Source organism: Phoenix dactylifera, unplaced genomic scaffold (genome assembly GCF_009389715.1).
Source record: "Phoenix dactylifera cultivar Barhee BC4 unplaced genomic scaffold, palm_55x_up_171113_PBpolish2nd_filt_p 001768F, whole genome shotgun sequence".
NCBI lineage: Eukaryota > Viridiplantae > Streptophyta > Magnoliopsida > Arecales > Arecaceae > Phoenix > Phoenix dactylifera.
Genome location: NW_024069066.1, coordinates 7,815 through 19,437, shown reverse-complemented (window position 1 = coordinate 19,437; position 11,623 = coordinate 7,815).

Below are 11,623 nucleotides of genomic sequence, written 5' to 3'. Positions count from 1 at the left end.
TAATTAATTCAATAAATTTGTGGATTAAGATGATGTTTTGATTTTCAGAAATTAAAATCGGAGAACGATATAGCAACAAACAAAGTTCAATGAAATAAAGATGGTAGGGATCTGGAATCCCCCTTGATGATATTGCATCCAAGAAATAAACTCTATGGTTCTTGATTAAAAATGAATGGTATGATAGATCTAATCATGGTATATGTTTCATGAACATATGAACTCAATTTCTAAGCATTCGTCGTGCTTTCTACGTCTACGACGAATCAAATACTAAAGCAATCCATATATCAATAATCATAATCCATTAAAGAGCTATCTACGAAATAACTATGCATGGATCAAAAACATATCAGTAAATATAATTCATTCAAGGCAAAAGTTTAGAGTTTACTTCAAAGAGCAATACATCAAAGGTTCCTCCATCTCCCTCCCTAAGAAATTAGCCGGCCATAAACATAAAAGGAACTCCCCTGTTCCTCTTCCTTCTTTTTTTTTTCTTTTTATTTTCGGAAACAGGGCATCCCCTGTTTCCCTTTCTCTTCTTTTTTTTTTCGGATGGCAGATGCCCTCCTCTGTTTTTAAATGGGAAAGAATGAGCCCCCCAGCCCTAACCGAGAGAGCCTCATATAGTTCACAAACTCTAGGGCCAGCGATGTTCCCTGATCTCTCGCGGTGGAGATCAACGGATGGATGCTAATCCGGAACAAAAGGATGGACGCGGACGGGAGATGATCGCTGATGCTGAAATCATGGGATGCCGGGATCTTCGAACGCGGATGTGGTTGGACGTGGCTGTGGCGGATGGGTGCGAGGAGGATCGTTTGGAAGCACGGACGCGGGTGATGCCTCGCAGGATGCTGGAAACTCGGACGATTAGATCATCCAATGCTGAGAGCTGGACGCGGGAGATTCACAGATGAGGCATAATCTGGGAGAAACTAGATGCTGGGATTTCGGTTGCTGTGAAGCTTGGGACACGAACGGATGAACTCAGATGCGAAAGAAGCAGACGGAAGCTGGATCTTTGCTGGGATGAGGTGTGCGCTTGTGAGGAGCTCGGACGTGGACGGCTGGGCAGCGAGTTGCTCGCGGAGGCTTGAATCTGGGCTCTGTTCTGCAGCTGGGAAGAGATGATGCTTCGCGGGAGGGAGCTAACAGCGGAAGAATGTGGAGATGGAGCCGGCTCGCGGACAGTTGAGCTTGGGCTCGTGGAAGAAGCAAACTCACGGGATGACGGCTGGGATGCCTCCCGCGTGACACGTGGAATAGATGCTGGCTTGCAGATGCTTGGGTCTTGTAGAAAAATAAAGCTGTGACGAAGTGGACCGCTGAACTTGACCTCCTTTTAGTGTGCAACCGGGGTTGACCCGTGCGGTTGGCTGGTCACCTACAGTGATGCATCTTTTTAAACCCAATATGTATTTTAGCTTTGATTTCCGATCACCTGCACCCTACAAAAATATAATATTAATGCAGCATTTTTATCATTTTTTTGTTAGCAATAATACTAATTTAAGTGATGTATAGATCGCACTTTTGTGCTCTCATCAGCTCTGCCTCTACCGAAGCCGCAAGCACTACTAGCGGTTACTACTAAGCAGTTTCAACTGCTTGTACAGCAAGTTTAGATGCTGATTACTATCATCCAAACCTGCAGCAGATGGTCACCAACAACCACTACTAGCAACAACAGGCTCGCGAGCCGAGTGACCATGGAGTCCCGATACAATGAGCCATCACTCTTCTCCTCGAAGTTCAGGGCAGGCTTAGTAGGTTCATTATTCTTGCCTTTGCAGCTCAGGGCGGGCCTTGCATAGTCACCACTCTCATCCATGGAGCTCAAGACAAGATAGGAAGCGTTGGTCATTGAACTCACAATCTTAAGAGGGATCGACACTATGCCATTCCTACCCCACCGATTAGAGTGGGTCTCTAAGAGGGAGACTGACCTCGATCATAGTATCGAGAAGATGGATTGTCACCTCGAGGCCTTAAGGCACAGCCACACTGAACTCAGGAACGGCATCGATGTTAGAAGTATGCCCTAGAAGCCAACGTGGCTGACGCATATTTATAATCTGGGGCATAAATTTGTAATTTGATACTTATTAATGATAGTGGTATTTTGATGATTAATACAATAATCAAGAGTATGTTACAAATTAATTCGATACTTCATTTATAAGTCTGTTACTCTCAGTATATTCGTATAATAAGATAAAGATGCATTTCATTGTTTATATGGATGAATCTAACCTTGAGTTGCAGCAAAGTGTGGATTGAGTCGACCCCAAGGTTGATTGGGTCGACCCCGGCACATCAAGAAAGCATCTGGCACACTTCTGCAAAAATGGCACGGATGAACAGTAGTTGGGTCGACCCAAGGAAAGCATGAGTCGACCCAAACCTCAAGCCTCTCAAGCCTCAAGAAAGCAGTTCTCTGAAAATACTGAGAGGGTCGACCCAAGAGGAAGTTGAGTCGACCCAACCTTGAGTCGACCCAAACACTGAGAGGGTCGACCCAAAGGCAATGACATTCAAAATAGGTTCTCTGGAAACCCTGAGAGGGTCGACCCAAGTGGAAGTTGAGTCGACCCAACTGAACCTTGAGTCGACCCAAAAAGATGTTGAGTCGACCCAAGTGAAGGAAGGCTGAATTGCAAGGTTCTGTGGTTCTGAGAGGGTCGACCCAAGAAAAGGTTGAGTCGACCCAAGTGAAAGTTGGGTCGACCCCAGTAAAAGTTGAGTCGACCCAAGCACGGGCAGAAGCATAACGGCTAGTTCTGCAGAAGTACTTTTTGTCCTTCCAACAGTGAGTAACGGCTAGTTTTTGAATTCTAACCATTGGGGCTTGTCCAATGGATGAAGAAAACTATTTAAAGTGGCACTATTCATTAGAGAAACAATCCTTTTGCAAAATATCAAAGAGTACACAAGAAAGACAAGTGCCCTAATCTTCTTCATCCAAGTGCTTCATTCAAGAGTAAAAAGAAAGTGGTTGAGCAGATTCCAAGAGTCATTAAGAGCTCCATCCACCCTTGAAGAGTGAAGCATCCTTGACAAAGAAGAGAGAAGTCTCATCTAGGAGCTTAAATCTTCTTACTTCTTTTATTAATCACCTTGTAAAGGTTTGTTGGTAAGCCCGCAAAACCAACGGTGTAGGTTGATTGGTGAACCCGTAAAACCAATTGTAAAGGTTCGTTGGTGAGCCCGGAAAACCAACATAGGTTCGTTGGTGAGCTCGTAAAACCAACATAGGTTTTTGGTGAACCCGGAAAACCAAAGTGTAAATATTTTTGGATTGTGAGCCCGAAAAACAATCCAACTATAATCCGCGGGATTATAGTGAATTTCCAAGGGGTCGTTTGGGGAGTGGACGTAGATGCTTAGGAGAGCACCGAACCACTATACTTCTTGTGTGTTTGTATTGTGCTTTGTTAAATTCCACTAACTCATCAATTGACATAAGTAATATAGTAAAAATTAAGAGAAACCAATTCACCCCCCCTCTTGGCTTGTCACCTTGGGCAACAAGTGGTATCAGAGCAAGGTGCTCCAATAGTATTTATTGATCTCACAATCAAGAGTTAAAGATCATGACAACCCAAGTGGGATGTTCTATGAGTGAGGGGCAATCCACAAATAGACCTCCTCTATTTAATGGCACAAATTACACATACTGGAAAGCTAGGATGAGGATATTCATTCAAGCTCTAGACTATGAATTGTGGTATACTATAACTAGAGGACCTCACACACCCACAAATAGTATAGAGGGCACTATCATACCCAAACCAGAAATGGATTGGAATGAAAGTGATAGAAGATAAGCACAATTAAATGCTAAAGCGATTAATGTACTTTACTGTTTATTAGATGTAAGTGAATTCAATATAATATCTACATGCATCTCAGCAAAAGAAATTTGGGACAAACTTGAGGTCACACATGAAGGAACTAATCAAGTTAAGGAGTCAAAAATAAACATATTAGTACATAAGAATTGTTTAAAATGGAATCTACTGAGTCCATAACTGATATGTTTACTCGTTTTACTGAAATTATAAATGGGCTAAAGAGTTTAGAAAAGTCTTATACTAATTCTGAATTGGTGCGAAAAATTCTCAGGTCTCTACCAAGAGTTTGGGAGGCGAAGGTAACTGCAATTCAGAAAGCAAAGGACCTCAATACACTGCAATTAGAGGAACTTCTAGGATCACTCATGACCCATGAGTTGACCATGAGGCAAAATTCAGAAGATGAGGTCAAGAGAAGAAAGACCATTGCCTTAAAGTCTACCACTCCAAAACAACAAACTGAGTCGGAAGATTCTGATGATGATGATGACTTTGATGAAGAAGGAATGGCTATGCTTGGAAGAAAATTCAGAAATTTTATGAGAGGTAAGAATAGATTTCATAAAAAGAAACCCTTCTTCAAAGGTAGCTCAAGCAAAGAAAAGGGTAAGGACAAAGAAAAGGAAAAAGAAACACCTATTTGTTATGAGTGTAACAAACCTGGGCATTATAAGATAGATTGCCCGGAATTAAAGTGGATGGCAAGAAAACTTAAAAAGAAGAACTTCATGGCTGAATGGAGTGAAAGTGAGGAGTCAAGTTCGGAAGAGAAAGATCATCAAGAGACGGCCCAAATATGCCATATGGCCAATGACGATGAGGTAGATTCTGAACTTGAATGTGATTTTACTGTTGATGAATTACATGATGCATTTTTAGAACTCATGGAAGAACATAAAAAACTAATCAATAAAAATAAAGTTCTAAAAGAAGAAAATCAATCTCTTATCAAAGATAAATTAAAACTATCTCATAACTATGAAACATTAAGTAGGAAACTCACAAATGAAACCAAGAATCTAATTGCTGAAAATATCAAGTTAAAAGAAGATGCTGAAAAATATAAATCCTTAGTAGATAAGTTTACACTTAGTTCAACCAAATTAAATATGATTCTTGATAGTCAAAAAGCTGTATATGATAAGGCTGGATTAGGATATAAAACAAATAGAAAACAAAAATACTTAAAGAATATTTTTGTAAAAGCTAAAAATGAAAATATTATTTGTCATTGCTGCAATAAATTAGGACATAAAGCATATGAATGTAACTATAGAAAGTCCAGTCAAAACAAATTGAGTAATAATCATAAGCTTAAATTCAAGAAAGTTTGGGTTCCAAAAGGAACATCAAGTACTAACCCTAAAGGACCTAACATAGTTTGGGTACCTAAAGCTCATTCTTGATCTTGATTGCAGGGGTGTCTTGCAGCTAATAAAGTGGATAAACGATGGTATCTAGATAGCGGCTGTTCAAGACACATGACCGGTGACGTAGACCAATTTGTCACCTTGAAATCTAAGAAGGGTGGAGTAGTAATCTATGGAGACAATGGAAAAGGGTATATCATTAGAAAGGGTAAAATTTTCATTACTCCATCTACCTTCATAGAAAATGTCTTATTAGTTAATGGTTTGAAACATAACCTACTTAGCATAAGTCAATTTTGTGATAAAGGGTTTAAAGTCACATTTGAAGCATCAGTATGCATAATCACAAATCCTGAAGATAATAGCATTGTACTTATAGGACAAAGGCAAAGAAATATTTACATGGTAGATCTTCATGAATTAGGCAAGAAAAATGGATTATGTTTAATTACTAATAAAAAAAGAAAAATGAAACAAGTTGGCTTTGGCATCGTAGACTAGGACATGCTAGTATGGAATTAATATCAAAACTAGTCAAGAAGGAATTAATAAAAGATGTGCCAAAATTGATCTTTGAAAAGGACAAAATTTGTGGACCATGCTCATTAGAAAAACAAACAAAATCATCCTTCAAATCAAAGAATATAGTATCAACAACTAGGCCTTTTGAACTCATACATATGGATCTATTTGGACCCACTAGAACTGCGAGTCTAGGAGGGAAGAAGTATGGACTAGTTATAGTAGATGATTTTTCAAGATATACATGGGTTTCATTTTTGGCACATAAGAATGAAGCATTTTCAGAATTCTTAAAACATTATAATTATATCATAAATAAAAAGAAGCTCACCTTAATAGCAATTCAAAGTGATCATGAAACTGAATTTGAAAATCAACACTTTGAAGAATTTTGTAATGAAAACGGTATCTCACATCAATTTTCAGCACCTAGAATGCCTCAACAAAATGGGGTTGTTGAAAGAAAAAACAGGACCTTGGCAGAAATGGCACGCACGATGTTGTGCGAGTCAAATCTTCCAAAGTACTTTTGGGCTGAAGCTATAAGCACTGCTTGCCATATTCTAAATCGGGTTTTAATATGACCCATAACCAAGAAAACTCCTTATGAACTTTGGAAGAATAAGAAACCAACCGCTAAATATCTTAGAGTATTTGGATGTAGATGTTTCATTTTAAACAATGGCAAGGAGGATCTAAGTAAATTTGATGTCAAGTCAGATGAAGGTATCTTCTTAGGATACTCCACATCTAGCAGGGCATACAGAGTGTTCAATAAAAAAACTCTTGTAGTCGAAGAGTCAGTTAATATCATATTTGATGAGTCTGATAGTGAGTCTGCTAGGAAAGAAAATATTCTTGATGATGATGCAGGAATTATTAACTTTGAAAAGTTAAATCTTGATGACGTGCCAATTCAAGATAAGGAAAATGATTGCGTGCCACCACAATCTCAAAACTTGCCAAAGAAATGGAGGTATGCATATGGACACCCTAAAGACTTAATCATTGGTGATCCATCTCAAGGGGTAAGAACTCGATCCTCTCTTAGAAATTTAAATGATTATCTTGCTTTTGTTTCACAGTTAGAACCTAAGACTTATGAAAAAGCTGAAAAAGATACCAATTGGATAAATGCCATGCAAGAAGAATTAAATCAATTCAAAAGAAGTAATGTATGGACATTAACTGAAAGACCAAAGCATAACTCTGTAATTGGAACAAAATGGATCTTTAGAAATAAATTAGATGAAAATGGGTTAGTTATAAGAAATAAAGCTAGACTTGTAGCTAAGGGATATAATCAAGAAGAAGGGATAGATTTTGATGAAACATTTGGCTCCTGTAGCTAGATTAGAGGCTATTAGATTACTTCTAGCCTTTGCATGTTTCATGGATTTCAAATTGTATCAAATGGATGTAAAAAGTACATTCTTAAACGATTTTATAGAGGAAGAAGTATATATAGAGCAACCTCCTGGTTTTGAGAATCATGAACTGCCAAATCATGTGTTTAGACTACATAAGGCATTATATGGATTGAAGCAAGCACCTAGGGCTTGGTATGATCGATTAAGCAAATTTCTACTAAATAATGACTTCAGTAGAGGAAATGTAGATAAAACACTTTTTCTCAAAAGAAAGGACGAAAATCTACTAGTGGTACAAATATATGTAGATGACATAATCTTTGGTGCAACAAATGATAATCTTTGCAAAGAGTTTGCTGATTTAATGCACGGAGAATTCGAGATGAGTTTGATGGGGGAACTAAGTTTTTTTCTAGGATTACAAATCAAACAAACTAAGGAAGGTATCTTCATCCATCAAACTAAGTATACAAAAGAAATACTAAAGAAGTTTGGAAATGAAAATCACAAGGGAGTAGGCACTCCAATGAATCCTACTAGTAAGCTAGACAAAGATGAGAAAGGAAAGAATATTGATATTAAGCTTTATAGAGGATTAATTGGATCCTTGCTCGACCTTACTGCTAGTAGACCAGACATCGTGTTTAGTGTAGGAATATGTGCTAGATACCAATCAGATCCTAAGGAGTCACATTTAAGTGCTGTTAAAAGAATCCTTAGATATTTAAGAGGAACTACAAACATAGGATTATGGTACTCGAGAGACTCCTGTCTAGATTTGCTTGCATACTCAGATGCTGATTTTGCTGGATGCAAATTAGATAGGAAGAGCACTAGTGGAACATGTCAATTTTTAGGAAATAACTTAGTATCATGGTTTAGCAAAAAGCAGAATTCAGTGGCACTGTCGACAGCTGAAGCTGAATATATAGCTGCCGGCAGTTGTTGTGCTCAAGTACTATGGCTTAAGCAACAACTAGAGGACTATGGAGTTAAGCTAGATAACATTCCTATAAAGTGTGACAATACTAGTGCCATCAACCTTACTAAAAATCCGGTTCAGCATTCTAAAGCCAAACACATTGAAATAAGATATCATTTTATTAGAGATCATGTGCAAAATGGAAACATATGTATTGAGCATGTATGTACTGAGAAACAATTAGCTGACATATTCACAAAACCCTTGAGTAAAGATAGATTCTGCACGCTTAGGAGGGAATTAGGCATATGTGATCCTTTTTATTGAAGAGATATAAAAGGGAGCAAGCAGTCTCATGATACACTCCTCCCATTTCTAAAAACCCATGAAACATGAGTCAAACTTGTCATCTATAGATTCCTTACTCATGTATCATTGTCCCATAAAGAATTTGTAAGAATTGGAAGCAAGAAAAATTTTTAGAAGGAAAAAGAAAGAGAAAGGAAAAATTTCTGAACTTGGGTCGACCCAACCCAGAATAGGGTCGACCCAACGTTGAGTCGACCCAAGAAAAATTCATGAGTCGACCCAACGTCGGGACCCCACTGTTAAAAGGGAGACCCGTGAGCTATCTAGGGCACTGTTTTCACTTTGTCCTCTTCCGAAAACCCTATTTTTCACTCTCAAATCTCCTCCAATCATCTCCAAACAGTAGATTACTTCAAGATCTTGGAGAAATGGGACCCAAGAGAGCCGTAGCCAAGCGATCCGGGAGAGTCTCACGGATCACACGTGCGGATAGAGAAGCTACAGAGCCATCTACAGTGTCTCCACAAGGTGAGACACATGTAGAGCCACCTCCTCCTCCCTCCCCTTCAGTACAACTTGCAAAGTTTGCAGGGAGACCGGTTACAACGGGGAGAAGGATCCATTCCGAGTTCTTGGATCAAGAAGGGTTCCGTTTGGGGGAATGGATCCGAAGGCAAGGATGGGAGTATCTTTGCTCCCTAGATGTGGTGATATACCCGGGACTAGTCCGTGAGTTCTATGCCTTCCTCAAAACTGGGATGGGAGGGCTTATATCGGAAGTTCGAGGAGTTAGGGTTCGAGTTTTCGAAGAGAGTTTGAGTGAGTTGCTTCATCTCCCCTGCGAAGGAGCAACTCCAGAAAAGCCAGAAAATAAATTGAGAGCCTTGTAGTTAATTCTTGAGAATGAAGACTTCGACTACTCGGAGAATGTTATAGCAAGCTCTCTTTCTGCAGAAATGAGGTTATTGTACAACTTCATTGGTCGGATTCTGTTTCTGAAGAGCGGGAGATTTGATCTCATTTCAGAGCGAGATCTAGTTGTGATGGAGCATATTATTCAGGGTATTCTCCTGAATCTCCCGGCCATGATACTGAGGCAGATGAGGAAGGTGATTTGCAACTCCAGAGTCTTTCTGCCTTATGGTATGATACTCACCTTGATCTTCCGACAGCACGATATATCTGTAGAGGGAGAGATCTCCAGGTATCTACTATTCACTGACACATACACTGCACGAACCCTTATTCGCATGGGTTACGAGAAGGTGAACGGGCAGTGGGTACGTACTGGAGCTGGGATTCAGGGTGATGCACCAGAGATTGGAGACCCCATCCCTAAGGATGAGGAGCATACGGATCATCCTACTGGACCTTCAGAGGCTGGACCTTCGTCATCTGTTCCTGCGGGAGACAGATGAGTTTTGAAGTAGGATGACTGAGCTTATGTCAGCTCAGGCGAGGACTATCACTGATGGGCTGACGAGCAGACTAGATATCATGACTGCTGAGATCAGTGATCTTAGAGAGCAGATAGGAGCTCTACGGAGAGAAAGAGAGGTTCATGGACCATCTGTGCCATAGGCAGCTGAGTCAGAGATTTCGGCACAGAGTCATCCAGCTCACCGAGCTCCACGCCAGACTCAGTCCCATCAGGCTCGACCTCCCCTCGCCACTTACGCTAGGAGGATGAGGACTAGATCACAACCATTAGATATCCCCTAGGCTGATATTAGCATTATGATTAGAGCCTAGGATATGTATCTAGTTCTCATATGTATTTTGTGTTGATCATGTACATTGAACTTTGATTGAGGAACATTGTATTTGTTTTTGTTTTGGCATTATTGTACTAAAATATTCCTTTTTGATCAATGAAGTTTAAATGTTTGTTAATTATTGTGTCTATTCCCATGCACCTATTTGATGATAACAAAAAGGGGGAGAAGTAAGGAAAGAGAAATAAGTTGAGCCAGGAAAGAGACATAAGTTGTTAAACAAGTTGAAAATTATAATAGAAAAGCATATACATTTAAGGAGGAGCAATTTGTAACAATGAAAATGATCAAATCTAAAATTTATATTGAATTTCAGAATTTGGCACATAGAATTTCAGAATTTGGCACATACCTTTCACACCTCGATACATAATCTGAAACTCATGCTTTATCTCAAATTTTTGAAGTTTCATCTTTAATGAAATATAAAAGAAAGGGGGAGTAATTCAAAAGGTCAAATTGGAAACATTTGGATGAAATAGGGGGAGACTTCACTCTCAAATTTGAAAAGCTGAAATTCAGCAACTTGAGCCCTTTTAAAACTAATTTTAAGATAAGTATCAATAGGCTCATACTCTATATTTTGTAATCATCAAAAAGGGGGAGATTGAGGATGATAGTGGTATTTTGATGATTAATACAATAATCAAGAGTATGTTACAAATTAATTCGATACTTCATTTATAAGTCTGTTACTCTCAGTATATTCGTATAATAAGATAAAGATGCATTTCATTGTTTATATGGATGAATCTAACCTTGAGTTGCAGCAAAGTGTGGATTGAGTCGACTCCAAGGTTGATTGGGTCGACCCCGGCACATCAAGAAAGCATCTGGCACACTTCTGCAAAAATGGCACGGATGAACAGTAGTTGGGTCGACCCAAGGAAAGCATGAGTCGACCCAAACCTCAAGTCTCTCAAGCCTCAAGAAAGTAGTTCTCTGGAAACACTGAGAGGGTCGACCCAAGAGGAAGTTGAGTCGACCCAACCTTGAGTCGACCCAAACACTGAGAGGGTCGACCCAAAGGCAATGACATTCAAAATAGGTTCTCTGGAAACCCTGAGAGGGTCGACCCAAGTGGAAGTTGAGTCGACCCAACTGAACCTTGAGTCGACCAAAAAAGATGTTGAGTCGACCCAAGTGAAGGAAGGCTGAATTGCAAGGTTCTGTGGTTCTGAGAGGGTCGACCCAAGGAAAGGTTGAGTCGACCCAAGTGAAAGTTGGGTCGACCCCCGTAAAAGTTGAGTCGACCCAAGCACGGGCAGAAGCATAACGGCTAGTTCTGTAGAAGTACTTTTTGTCCTTCCAACAGTGAGTAACGGCTAGTTTTTGAATTCTAACCATTGGGGCTTGTCCAATGGATGAAGAAAACTATTTAAAGTGGCACTATTCATTAGAGAAACAATCCTTTTGCAAAATATCAAAGAGTACACAAGAAAGACAAGTGCCCTAATCTTCTTCATCCAAGTGCTTCATCAAGAGTAAAAAGAAA